The 13,840-nt window shown below is 46.8% G+C and overlaps 1 protein-coding gene across 2 annotated transcripts in view; it reads left to right on the forward strand.

Annotated features, from left to right (window-relative positions):
* The first annotated feature begins 6,843 nt into the window (after window positions 1-6,843).
* dab2 (DAB adaptor protein 2) overlaps window positions 6,844-13,840 on the forward strand; it is a 51,846-nt gene continuing 44,849 nt past the window's right edge. The window contains exon 1 of one of the 2 annotated variants that reach the window (XM_072515611.1): window positions 6,844-6,987. The gene's annotated coding sequence lies outside the window, so the exon portion shown is untranslated. Of the gene's footprint in view, window positions 6,988-10,702; window positions 10,875-13,840 lie in introns of those variants that run through there. The other variant, XM_072515610.1, reaches the window with a different exon arrangement.

The raw sequence follows: 13,840 nt of genomic DNA on the forward strand, positions 1-13,840 counted from the left end.
ACCGAACCAAGTCACCAAGCTTTTCATTTCCACGGGGGGAGCACATTGCCTATGGATAGTCACGGCAATCAGATGACAGCAAACTCCAGCACAAATCACAGTCAGAATGAAATCCTGTTGCTGCAGAAATCCTTGATTCAGCCGATGTGTGACTGAAGTACATTCTGAAGGACTGAATCAAGATGTCAGACAATCACACCGGAATGCTATAAGAATTTTGTTGGAAGCCGTGGAAGTTTTATCCAAACTGAACGTATCCACAGAAGGTTGGGCAGCTGCCTGTACACACCGGCAGAAGAAGCTGGGAAAAGTCAAGCAGCCGAATTGCTTCAAACAATTACGTTTGCGATAGAGGAAGTTTTAAAGGGAAATTCTCTGAACAAGGCAGGTCAGTGAATCCCCGTGGCAATGTCCAAGATCAAGCTGTGATGAATTCTGTAAACTTCATTGCACACATCTGAATTCTCCCTCTGTGTCACCGGAACAGGCGCCGGAATGTGGCGACGAGGGGATTCTCACAGTAACTTCATTGCAGTGTTGATGTAAGCCTACTTGTGACACTAATAAAGATTATTATTATCTAATAAAGGGAAAGGTTAGCAATGAAGATGAACAGGGCACGAGCGACAGACCAGGAAGAATTTTCCCGGAGTTGTGTAATCCTGGAAGAGACTGGATTAAACAATGCAAGTGGAAAGCACTAAATTTCCAATAAATCTTCTGTAGAAGAGTCATACGGATTTGAAACGTGGATCGGGAATTTTCCGCTGTCCTGTTCGGCGATCGGGCGGAGAGTGGGCTCCAACGCCAAAATCAGGGCCGGGGCCAGTTTGACGCCGGTCAGTCACACTCCGCCCCCTCCGAAATGGCGTCATCGTGACGCGCACCGCGCGAAGTCCCAATGCCATTGGCGCCTCACCAGCTGGCCCACCTGCAATGCTCCGCCCTCGATTGGCCGAGTGCCCGATGGCGCGGGACACGTGTGGTCACACAAATCGTGAACACGGCACGCTCCGTTGGGATCCGTGCCGCTTACCGGGGGGGGAGACGACTTCCACAAGGGCTGGGCGGACTGGTGGGCGGTGGCCAGGGGGTGGCCTGTGGGATCACGGATGGCGGGTTGGGTCCGCGCCCTGCCGGCTCCGTGTTGTACGGCGCGACCGCTGCAGAGCGTCAGCCGTGCACATGCGTGGCCCCGGACCCACCCCTTCTCCGGCCGTTTTCGCCGCAGAAAGCGGAGGTTTCGGTCGGCGCCGGTGCTCGCCCTTCACCGGTACCGGATTCGGAGAGGAGTCCGCGCTGATTTTGTTCACGTAAACCTCCCATGGATTCTCCGTTCGAGCCGGCACTTGGCCACAGAAACGGAGACGCCCATGGACACTGTCCACAGATGCGCCGTTCCGGCTGAGCTTTTTCAATCTTTCTGTTTTTATATTGTGAGAGTGAAAAGCAAACAGACTCCAGGTGCTCGAGATTTCATCCCCAAAGATTGTCACTCCATTCACACACCTAGGGTTTTATTTCTTCATGAGATGTTGGCATCGCTGGCAAGGCCAGCATTTATTGCCCATCCCTAGTGGCCCTTGAGAAGCTGGTGGTGAGCTGCCTTCTTGAACCGCTGTGTCTTCATGTGGCCCATATGGTGTAGGTACACCCACAGTGCTGTTAGGGAAGGAGGTCAGGATTTCGACCCAGCGACAGTGAGGGAACGGCGATATATTTCCCAGTCAGGGTGGTGAGTGACTTGGAGGGGGACCTCCAGGGGGTGGGGTTCCCAGGTATCTGCTGCTCTTGTCCTTCTAGATGGCAGTGGTGGTGGGTTTGGAAGGTGCTGTCGAAGGAACCTTGGTGAGTTCCTGCAGTGCATCTTGTAGATGGTGCACACGGCTGCCACTGCGCGTCGGTGAAGGAGGGAATGGATCTTAAGGTGGTCGTTGGGGCAAAATCCTGGAACACCCTCCTAACAGCACTGTGGGTGTGCCTACACCTCAAGGACTGCGGTGGTTCAAGTAGACAACTCACCACCAGCTTCTGAAGGGCAAATAGAGATGGGCAATAAATGCTGGGCTAACCAGCGACACCCACGTCCCGTAAATGAATTAAACAAAATGTACTCTGCCAACCGTCTACCAGGAAAGCTGAGGACTTTGGGTGCTTTTTTAAACAGCACTCGGAAGTTGTCCTGACACCTTCACTTCACTCGTAACAAGAGGAGTCACTAATCATCCAAAGCAGGAATGGCCCCTTTCTTAATTTTCCGGTCGGCTTCCTGGGGACTAACTGAAATACTCCCTATCACCACTAACTCGACATGCAGCTCACTCAACACATGCCGAGGTCGACCCTGGGACCCTGTGGGTTTTATGTACTGAACTCTCAGTGTTGACGATTTCTGAAGGCAACAACGGGCCTTTAAAAAAATCATCAAGGAAATCACACGCAAGCAAAAATAAAAGACAGAAATGTTGCTTTGGTGATAAGGGAAGAAAAGGGAGCAGAGAAGAATGGTGTTGACAAGGAGGTACACTTTGACCTTACTTTGCAGGATGTGCATCAATGGATGATAGGAAATGGTACTTGCTGACATTGCAGTCATGTGACCTCTCACAGGAAATGAAGCTGATTGGTCACCTGACTAGATTGGGTCAGAAGAGGATTTAGGGGCAATTTTGGGGGCGTGTAGGAATGTTCAGTTGAAGGAGGGTGTTCTTGGTTCTCTCTGGTAAGGGCGAAGTGTTTTTCATGGTGATCTGGGTGAGATGCAGGTTCTATGTTATTTTTATATTCAGTCTAATGAAAGTCCCCTTTCATGCTTAAGCTCCTACCTGTTGGAGAATAGTTTAAGCAAAATGGGTTAATATGGTGAGTATTTAAGCCTGTCTGAATTTGGTGCATACCTCCACTGGAAAGAGTTCACTATCCATTCTCTTCCAACCAACTAAAAGTTTTTCTGTTAACTTCAGGGCAGTGGTTCAAACTGAATGCTCTCTCTCTTATAGATCTACTTGCTACCTCTCTACTTTGTATCTGGTATTGTTGCTTGTACTTTGTCACTTCTAGAATCTTATCAAACTTGGTAGAGAGATAGAGGAAGCTCTTCAAGTATCTAATTCTAACTTCACTTTGGCCAGCTGAAGAATGGGTAGGTTTGTTAAATGCTCAACTACTTTGGTTTAAGGCTAGAGTTGGAAGTTCCATCTTGAGGCTTTGCTGTGTCTGCTGAGGTAATCTGGAAGCAAAACCTTACTACCCTAGTCAACAAATTGGTTGGATATTCATACAGGTCTTTAAAATTCAAATTGTGACTAACCTTGGTCCTAATTGTTTGCTGTGTCCAATGATGTTTCCTCATTCTTCAAACTGAGACATGAAAGAATGAGGAACAGAGTTAATTGACTGTCCCCGTGTTCTATTGAGTTACTAACTCTGTCTGGACATATCCAGCTTGGTAAGGGGTCTCTGTTTGTTTGAAGCTGTAATGTGTTGTCTGAGGTTTGGCAAAATGAGCCACTCATTGCTTCAGTATTCAATTAAAAAATTCCAGTCACTTTGCTCCTTTTTAATCTTGTTTGTGTTACTTCTAAACCAGCCTTTAATCTCTTTAAAGTGGTGGGGTATTTCTGTCTGATCAATGCTGGCTGTTTGATTAATGGTCTGTCTTGAACAAGCTGGTATTACTTTTAGTATCCCTTCATTTTTCCTCCCTCTCTATAATCCAGTTATCATCTAGTTCAAAATATTTTTCACCTGAGGCAGGTGTTTTTTGTGGGACTCCTATTTGTGTATTTTTAGACTTTGTTTCAATTCTTGCTTCAATACCTGCACTAATTTGTTTTTATTGAATGCAGCATGGGAATTCCTGTTACACTTTAGTAGTGAACTTGGAAAGGATTGAGTTTTTAAATGGGAGTTTTAAGTGTCTCCAAAGGACCTTGGACCAGTCTGTGTACAAAGGACCTTGGACCAGTCTGTATGTTTTATAGGGATCAGTGCTGGTCTTACTACACATCTGAGTTTTCAGCAGATTATTGGTAAATAGCAAGGAGGAAAACATTCACATTTCAGAATCTAGACCGGATGGTCAGGACAGTGAAATGGCATTTCACCCTAGAAATGTGGTGATGCATTTTGGAACAGCTGACGAGGAAATTAAAAATACAGGGTAGCTAAGGCTTATGGGCTACTTCTCCTTTATTAGCAAGGTATTGAGTTGAGAGCAGTTATGCTGGAGCTGTATAAAACACTGGTATTGTGTGCAGTTCTGGTCACCACACTATGTAGGACGAATGTGCTTGCACTGGAGAGAGTACAGGGGCGATTCACCAGGATGCTGCCTGGGCTGGAGCATTCCAGCTATGAAGTTAGGCTGGGATTTTCCAAGCAGGGGGAGGGAAGAACCTGATTGAAGTGAACAAAAATGGAGGGAACTGTAGTGGAGGTGTCACTAACCAGGGGGTGTCGATTTTAAGGTACGGGGCAGGGGGTTTGCCAACCTTTTGCACGGTGGGAATTGAACTCTCAGGCTGATAGAGGCAGGAACTCTCCACATTTGGTTGCGCACTTGACAACACCAGCGCGTACAAGACTACGGCCAAGTGCTGGAAAACTGGATTGGCATAGGTAGGTGCTTGATGGGTCCGCACAGACTCAATGGGCCAAAGGGTCTTTTCATGTCCATGATCACATGTAGTTTGAGCAGTGTTCCGGCTGTGAATCCTACAAGCTCGTGGAAAAATAGCAATCTAATTGGCCCATATGTCCCCCCCCCCCCACATCACCGGCTGACTATTCCCCAGAGTTCATTGTGAAGGGGAGGAAGGACTGGAGGAAGCGAATAGCATTTTAAGCAGTTCTGATGTGAGGGGGCTGTGAAACCAGCATTAACTGGTTGAGCTGTTTCTGTGCCCTGTATTAGGCTTGTGCCGAGCAGCAAGGCCACACACTATGCCATGATGAGCGGCTGATTGGAGGCTAAACATTGGTGAGGAGTCAGCGTTTCACAGGGTTCTGAAATTGGACATCTGCAAGGGGGGGGGGGGGGGCTCTGATTTAATATCTGTCGCTAAGGTCTTTGAGCTGGCCATGGTCTGAGGCTGCAGGGAAACTGGACAGCAGACTGCTGATGTGGAACTGGGGAGACTGATTTGTGATTGATGGCAGTATGGTCCCCCAGACCAGTCTGTATGATGGTTTGACCCCTTCCCTGAAGAGTTAGTGACTCTTTGGCAGCTTATGGCCACTATTTCCCAGTACTAAAATGTGTTCGGCCTTTTACAAATTCAATGATGCAACTTTTCCATGAAAGATTTGCCAGTATTATAAACTAGGCTGTCACTTCCTGGCTGGCTGCTTTCTAAAGCTCCTGAATGGGCAGCTTGTGTTGTGCTGATGCCCTGTAATTGGCAGACGGCACTGGCTGTGACTGTTTCAAAAAGGAGCACGTTCTAACGAGACATGCTCAGCTTATTTATACGTCAATTGTAATTTGCCACTTCAGAATCGCTCACGCAATATTTGAGGAATGTAGCATGAAATGTAAATTATTGAGGCTGAACTTTGACCACTTGATCAAGTGGATTGTGAATGGAGATGAAAAATAAAAACCTGAGTTAATAATTTGTGAATTTTGGTGCCCTCTTCCCCTCACAAATGAGGGATTGTGTCCAACTAGTGGAGGGGGGGGGGGGGGGGGGGAGAAAGAGAGAAGAGGTGGAGAGAGAGGGGTGGTGGTGTTGGTGGGGAACTTTTCTTGTAAACATCCTTTTTAAATTCCAGTACAGCTGACAGGAACTACCCATGGTGAATACTGCTGGATAATCACGGAGGCCAACTGCAGACTTTTCCTGTTTGTAAAATTAACTGTTAAAACTCTTGCAACTGAGGCCTATATATTGAACAGTGGGTTAGTGACCTTGGATTTGCTCCAGCTGTTATCTTCCAAGTTACTGGTGTCCTGTACACTTGTGTCAAGTTGTGTAGTTTTAAACAATTTTGGTGTAAATTCCCCTCCTTTGCCATTCAGCCCATCTTGTGCTAGCTCAATCCAATTGCTCCACTCCCTCTGGCCCTGGCTAACTTCAGTTTGTGCTTCTCTATCAGCATTTGCACAAATTATAGGTTGTGCTGATCAGACTGGCCTGTAGACAGTAACCTGTTAATTTAAATGGTTAAGGCAGCTGGGCTAAAATTTTGGGAATGCTCTGTCATTTCCTGGCCATTGGCCAGTTTTCCAGTGACAACTTAGCTGCTGCCTCTTTGTAGACTGAACCATTTATGTGTTGTGTGGGAGTCGGCATTACTGCCCAGTTTTATGGTTAGAAGACCTGTTCTTAAATGGGTCATTTCTAGCTGATTGGAGCATCCCATCCGTGGTCATCACCATCAGTCTCCAGATGGAATAAACAAGTGGCTTCAATTAGAAGTTGCAGACCAGCGGAAAGAGGATTGCTGCCTCTTCACCTCCATTTGGTAAGAGTTGGCCATGCCTAATTACCGACTTCAGCAACATCCTAGTACTCAAAAGGGTTAACATGGACCCAGAGCTTGTCACTTCATTCCAGGGAAGTCTGTAATTCGTAGTCAGGAATTTGGGGGGGTGGGGCTGTTTCCAATGCCATTCTCCCTTCCCCTCCTCGCTGGAGGTTTTAATATGTATCTAGGGCCAGACTTAAATTCCATCTAACTGGATAATGAGTTCCAGATGAGAAGTTTGGAGTTTTCATTGTCAGATATGTTACTGACTTGTTCAGATTGATGATGCAGTGTTGGTCACTGCGCGCACATCATGGCGTGCACTACAAGGCTCTCACTGTTTGCCTGTGGCTGCACTCCAGTTTCCTGTACCTATTCTGCAGGAACAGGATACAAAACCTCCTTTGTGAGGCAGCTGTTTCTGTAACTTGTCTGGGTTGCTGAAGCTGCCTATTTATGCCACAGTTTTTGTTCTGGGGGGAATCTAGGTGGCGGTTGAGGCAATCGGTTGAGGAGGTAAGTCATCTTGTGTTTATCCTGGCATTGGATTGAGGCAAGGCAACGAGTGCAGGTTAACAATCTTGACAGGCTTGCTCTGGAAGGGCAGAGTTCCTTGGGCTAGTGTGACACTTGCTTTGTGTATGTGGGAGGGAGACTTTTTTTCACCTGAAGAAGCAGGACAGAAATTGAGGGATAGACTTGTGACACAATGGAACACTTGGGGCCCATAAGAGGGATGATCCTGTATTGCTTGCCCAGTTGTGATTCTTTTCAACTCCTGTCTCCATCTTTGTGCTGCTGATTTTCCCCAGAGGATTTTGGACTTCATTACATGTACAGATTCCACTGGAATAATATTTGTGGAGATGGCTCGGTATGTTGACTGAGTACAGAATAAGGATTTGGTAGAACAAATAAAGTGAGTAGCAGCATTCTGGTGACAAGTGGCCCTTTCTAGCATTTCCTCCTGCCCCAGAGTGATCACGCAGTAATGTATCCAGAGTCTTGAACAATTGTTTAGCAAAATGAAGAGTTTGTGCCAAAACACTCCAGAAGCCTTAAACATGGCCATACATTGTTTTTCCTTGATGTATTGTCACTCGGCTGGAGTTAAATAAGTTTACATCTGTTCAACAAATTTACATGGGGAAGTAAATGGTTAATTGGCAAACTGGTTTCCATGGTGATGGCCCTACTTGCCCAACTCCTCTCGTAGGTAGTTGGCAATTTGCATTCTGCAATTGTCAATGATGCTGTGTTCAGGAGAGCAGCCCTCGTCACACAACACAATTCGGATGTTGGCTTTTGAGCTGTGGTTTTCAGAGTATCCATGGCAACTGCTGGGGGGGGGGGTCTGAAAGGAATCCCTGGGCATTCGGGTAACCTTTTTTAAAAATCTCCTCCCAAATTGGACAAGTAACAGACTCTAGATGTCCCCTTGAGTGGACATTTGTCATCTGTCCTCCACTCTTATTAAGAATTTAAAAATTGAAGTAACTTGGTATTGCAGCTGGATGTGTCAAGATGTCCCAATGGGATGTTTGAGGCACATTTGGCTTGTCTGTGCTGGCAGCATCTTGCTGTCCTGTATGGACAGGAGGTTAGCTCGTGGCTAGGACTGTAGCCCTGGTGACCTGTACCCTAGTGCTTGAGTCTTTGCCTCCATCTTGGATCTAGCTGACCTGCAAGAAAAACCTGCCGCCCCTCCTGAGGTGCACTAATCTCCAGTAATTGGTCACTTCACTCCAATGAAGGAAAGTGAGCAAGTTTTGTTTTGTACCTACCCTGCGCAACACAGCTGGTTTCTGCACCCTTCTGCCTTCTCAAAGCTGCAGTGATGGCCTTGGCCCATGAGTCTTGACCCAGCTGTGCTGAAGATTGACTATCTTCAGGTTCCAAGCTTTGGCTGCCATTTGGGAAGGGGCTTGCCATGCCCAGCTTTGGTGGTCTGGTTCCTTGGCCAGATCTGTACTACAAGCTGCTTTGCCCAAAGGACTTTTGAAACCCTTTCTGATCATGCATTTGTTATTGCAACCTGGCCTTGGGGGAAATCTGTAATTGCTACTCCTGCTCACTATCCTGCTCCGAAACGCTGATATTGGATTATGTCGAGTTTGTTGTGACTACAAGTGAACAAACTGTTCAGTCTTTATCATTGTCTCCTCCACAAACCCTACTGCACCCTATGGCATTGCCTCTTAATATCTGGGAGCAGACGACACCCCCCCCCCCCCCCCCCCCCAAGAAAAACCTTCCCTTGGCCAATTTTAAGATAAAACATTGGACAAGGAGGCTGAGTTGTAGCAAACTGCAACATGTGGAAGTGTTTCTAACGAAGTGGCTAATCAACTGGACACTGCCATTGCTACCATTTCCCAGCCATGTTAGTTGTGACCCCCCCCCCCTGTAAGTAGTTGCAGCTACCTCCTGAAAGATATGCATCACCCAAATAATTGGGATCCTTCTTCATCCACTCTGCCCTTCGTTTCCATCTTGAAGGTATTGCAAAACTCTTGCCTGATCTCTGCAAATGGTTCATCCCTGATGAGTGGAATCTTGTATATTTAACTACCCATCTATTCATGATGTGGCTGGGGGAAGAGTCTCATTCCAAAGATTTTCTGAACAGGGGTGCAACTTTGAGGGACCTAATGCTATGAATACATTGCAACAAGTGCCATAACGTTGTTATAGCTTTTTAACAGGAAATGGGTTTTTCTGGCTAGGCCAGAACCAAGGTGATGAGCTACCTTCCTAAGGCTGTGGCCCACATGGTGTAGGTATATCCACAGTGCTTGTGGCAGTTCTGGAATTGTTGACCCAGCGTGCAGTGAAGAAATGGCTTGGGTTGGTGAGTCACTTGCAGATGTTCCCCATGTGTCTGCCCTTGTCCTCGATGGTAGAGGTTATGGGTTTGTCAGTGGGAGAGGTGAATGTTGAGATGGTGAATGGGGTCGCAATGGGCTACAGACAGCAAGTGGGTGAATACTCCTGACTTTTGAAGGAGATTTCCTTCACCCATATTCTAGTTTCTTTCTGGAACTCTTATGATCCCATACTAATCCTGGCTAGATACTTCTCCATCCCAGGAGAAGTTCATTAGAATCCCTACAGTGCAAGAGGCCAGTCGGCCCATCCTGTTTGGTCACATAATGAGCACCCTTGGCTGGGACCTGGCATGTCAGGGGTGGGACATCTCTGACTGCTGGAAGGCCACCTGTGTTCAGTTCAATTCTGCCTATCTTTTTATTGTCTTGCTGAAATCCATGAACATTAATTCTGCATTACCTTCAGCTGTTCCTTCAAGAATTAGAAAAGGATTCCGCTGACTTTATTTGTGTAGCAGAAATGACCACCTGATGGTCGATATTGGTCTGTTGCAGTGTCGTGAGATGCTCTGATAAGGATCACATGGGACAAGGAGGATAGAGTTTGTGGCAGAGGTGACACCCTGGGGCCCATGTGATGTATGGGCCTAGATCCACCAATTGCACGTTCTGATCATAAATGAAGGGAGCTAAGACATTGATTTAAGGAATGGTTCAATATTTAACACCCATTGGTCCTTTGTGGGCTCCACACTGTTTAAATAACTTGCATCATTGCTCAGTGTGATTCCTATCCTTCTCTCCAGCAGGATCTTCCAGTTCCACAAAGGTCACCGGAAAATAGCACCGATCATTAACTTTGTAAACACAGGAATAATCCAGTAGGTTTTCTAATTGCATTGACTTGGAGAAAAACTACATTCAAAGATACGGGCTTTTAAGACTGTTGTGTGGCACTCATAGTCTGATGATCCAACTCCAAAGCCACATGGTGGAAGGGAAAACTAGTTCACTTCAATTAACTGCAGCAGTAGATGTGTCGAGGGGCAAGATGTGGCTTTCCTTATTGTGACTTAGTTGGTCTTTTTTACAAAACAGATCCTCCCTGTTTCTATATTCATGGGTAGACTCTATATTCATAGGTAGATGAGTGCGCAGGCTGCGAATTTCTGAATTGACCTAAGAATTGGTCCACTATCCCCTCCCCTGAGAATGTGATCTGACCCCCCCATGTTGTATGGGACCGAGCTGAGACCAATTCTCAAAGGGAGGTGCAACCTCCTGTCCTTGATGAAATGGAGACACTGGTTAATTGCGAAGTACACAAAGGGTTAATCCTGCAATGACAGCATGTTGAATGGGGGAGGCTGTTCCTGTTTCACATTGCAGCACATTCCACTGAAGCTTCCAGCTTGCCAGGATCTGATTGGAAACATCTCCGAGGCCACAGCAGTTCCCCCACCCCGGGGGTCAAACTGCAGCTAAACGTTGCACCAGCCTCCTGCGTTCGGGGTCTGCCTCAGTCCTGCCAGTTGTGGGGAAATGTGGACTAAACCAGGTGGTCCAGTCAAGCTGGTAAGTTTTCTGAACACTTGCCATATCTGGATATATCCCAGTTTTGGCTGTGATTTAATTGTTGGGAGGGATAGATCTCATTTGTGTGCACTGCCTGTCTGTCTGCTGTCACACCCCTGCAAACTCCTTCATACAGCTCCTGAAGTTGGTTGTGTGGATTGGGAGTGTTTACTGTAGTTAAGTGCATGTGAATGGAATGATTTCACTGACTTCTAATGTCGGGCAAGTCTGTTCTGGTGTGGGCTAAGTGGGCTAAACTGAGTGTCTAGCTGCAGCATCTGTAGTTTTGTTATTACGGAGTGGGATTCCACTTCCCATTGCCATCCAGTGTGTGGGGGGGGGGGGTCCTGTCTGCATGCATGGTGTGGCTTGTTGTGGTGGGGAGACTTATTCTGTGCTGGGTGGGGGCAGGGTCTAAACTTCCTAGCAGTTGCAGACTGATTAAGGGATTGATGCACTCTTCCTATGGAGAGTGAAACTGGCACTGCTGAGGAATGTTGATTGCTGGCTGTGTTATCACCTGGGTTAAGCATCCTGGTCTAGTGGCAGCAACTATCCTCTTTGAAAGAATTAGTCAATTGTACACCCCTGCCCTCTCTGTAATCCTCACTTCCTCCCTTCCAATCTTCAGCATTTATTAAATGTACCAAGGAAGATGGAGTTTGTGTTGTAGATCTGGTTTTCTGGCATTTTAATTAAAATTGATATCCAACTCTGACCATGAAACATTATTACCGGCAAATTGTTAAACTGCTGCCCTAGAACTTGTGTGCTTAATCTTCCCAGGTACTGCCACTTTCTAGTATCTGGTATTTTCCTCCGTGGAACTGCCTTGTGCTAAGCCGAGGGGAATTGGAAACATTGGTCTTGGTGTCATGTTTAGTGTGGAAGTATGGCTGGTGGACCCCCAGCACTGAACTGTAGCCGTCTCCTCCAATGGGAACAGAGCATCTGCCAGTGATGGAATATATCATGCCTTAATTCTCCTTGTGACAAAGGTTGCAGTATAATCTAACCTTCCCTATTCCAGGAGAGATGGTGTTGGGAACTCATTCTCAGTATTGCTTGAGGCCGGGCAATCCTGTGGTCATGGAGAAAGGACAATCCTTGAAGCATAAGCTGTCCTCAACTGGCCAGATCCCCAGGTGCTGGGATGGTGAATGCTTTTAATAAACACTTTTTTTATCGAGGTATTTTTGGGGGGCATTGTAACAGCAGCAATGTAGACAATGTACATGTGGTGAACCACTGTAATAGGAGATGTAAGGTAGGACCTGCACTACAGGCTCGCCGGTAGCTCCTGCTGGCTGGCTCCGCCCACGGAGAACTGTATAAATATGCATGACCTCCAGTGCCCTGCCATTTCGCCAGCTGCAGCAGGAGGCCACGCCTCTGACTGTAATAAAGCCACAGTTGTACCCAACTTTAGTCTTTGTACAATTGATCATGCATCAGTAAATAAATATAAACATGAACATAGTGCAAATAACAATTCCCGTACCAGCCTCCCCGAACAGGCACTGGAATGTGGTGACTAGGGGCTTTTCACAGTGACTTCATTTGAAGCCTACTTGTGACTAAGCGATTTTCATTTCCAATAGCATCTCCCTCCTCAGGTCCCACCATTAATTAACCCCCTAATTTATGCTAACCTAACCCCCTTGTGCTGCTGATTAAGTCTCTGCGAAGAAGTCGATGAATGGTTGCCACCTCTGGGCGAACCCACCTCTGGGCAAAACCCTAACAGTGGCCCCCTCGTGGCGAACTTAATTTTCTCCAGGCCAAGAAAGCCAGCCATGTCCGATAGCCAGATCTCCGACTTTGGGGAGCCTTGAGTCACTCCATGCTAGTAATATCTGCCTCCGGGATGGTGAATGCTTTGATGCAACAGTTACTGGCTTCACATTGTTGCATTTGAAGGGCATTAACGTTGTATTCTTAACAATAATTCCAGATTTAAATTCCAATTCGCCACGCTGGGATTTGAACCCTTACACTCCAGCCTCTATTTTGAAGCTGTGCAATAGAGGTGTTGACGTTCAAGGCACTTGTGTGGGTGGGCTGCCTGTTCCCAAAATGTACTAAGTATATCAAACCCCTTATTTTGTTTTCCTTCCTCCATGAGTTAGTCATGGACCAAAATAAAAGGGTTGTCATTTTAGATCTATTTTAAGGTAAGTCATTAGAACAAACTTTGTCCTGCCGCCTTGGCAGTTCTTCCTCGCCCCTGAACTTTTATTCACCCCCCCCCCCCCCCCCACTGCATAGATCTGTATCTGCACATGCAATGCTATTATACCCATTGCCCTGTGTAACTATATATGGTGAGCAGATTTTCGTCAATTCTTTCACATCAAGATGATGGTTTCACCAGTGTCATACCTCAAGTCCCCCTCCCACAAGCTCTAGATCTCAATCATCCTGGCCACTTCCCCCTCCTCCTTGCTGCTACAATTATGCCTGTAATTTCCTTTGAGCTATGCTGTCACCTATCCTATACCGTAGCATTGTGGATAGCACAATTGCTTCACAGCTCCAGGGTCCCAGGTTCGATTCCCGGCTTGGGTCACTGTCTGTGCGGAGTCTGCACATCCTCCCCGTGTGTGCGTGGGTTTCCTCCGGGTGCTCTGGTTTCCTCCTGCAGTCCAAAGATGTGCAGGTTAGGTGGATTGGCCATGATAAATTGCCCTTAGTGTCCAAAATTGCCCTTCGTGTTGTTTGGGGTTATTGGGATAGGGTGGGGGTGTTGGTCTTGGGTGGGGTGCTCTATCCAGGAGCTGGTGCAGACTTGATGGGCTGAGTGGCCTCCTTCTGCACTGTAAATTCTATGATACGATTCTAAGGTGCACTACATTGGTGATGTGAATGTGCTGGCAACCATTCCAGAAATGCAGATGAGCATGAATTGGCTCTTTCAATCCTACTCACTTTCCTGTACTACTGCCCCTGCCATCCAATCTCTCAAT

The sequence above is a fragment of the Scyliorhinus torazame genome, chromosome 9 (assembly GCF_047496885.1).
Source record: "Scyliorhinus torazame isolate Kashiwa2021f chromosome 9, sScyTor2.1, whole genome shotgun sequence".
Taxonomy (NCBI): domain Eukaryota; kingdom Metazoa; phylum Chordata; class Chondrichthyes; order Carcharhiniformes; family Scyliorhinidae; genus Scyliorhinus; species Scyliorhinus torazame.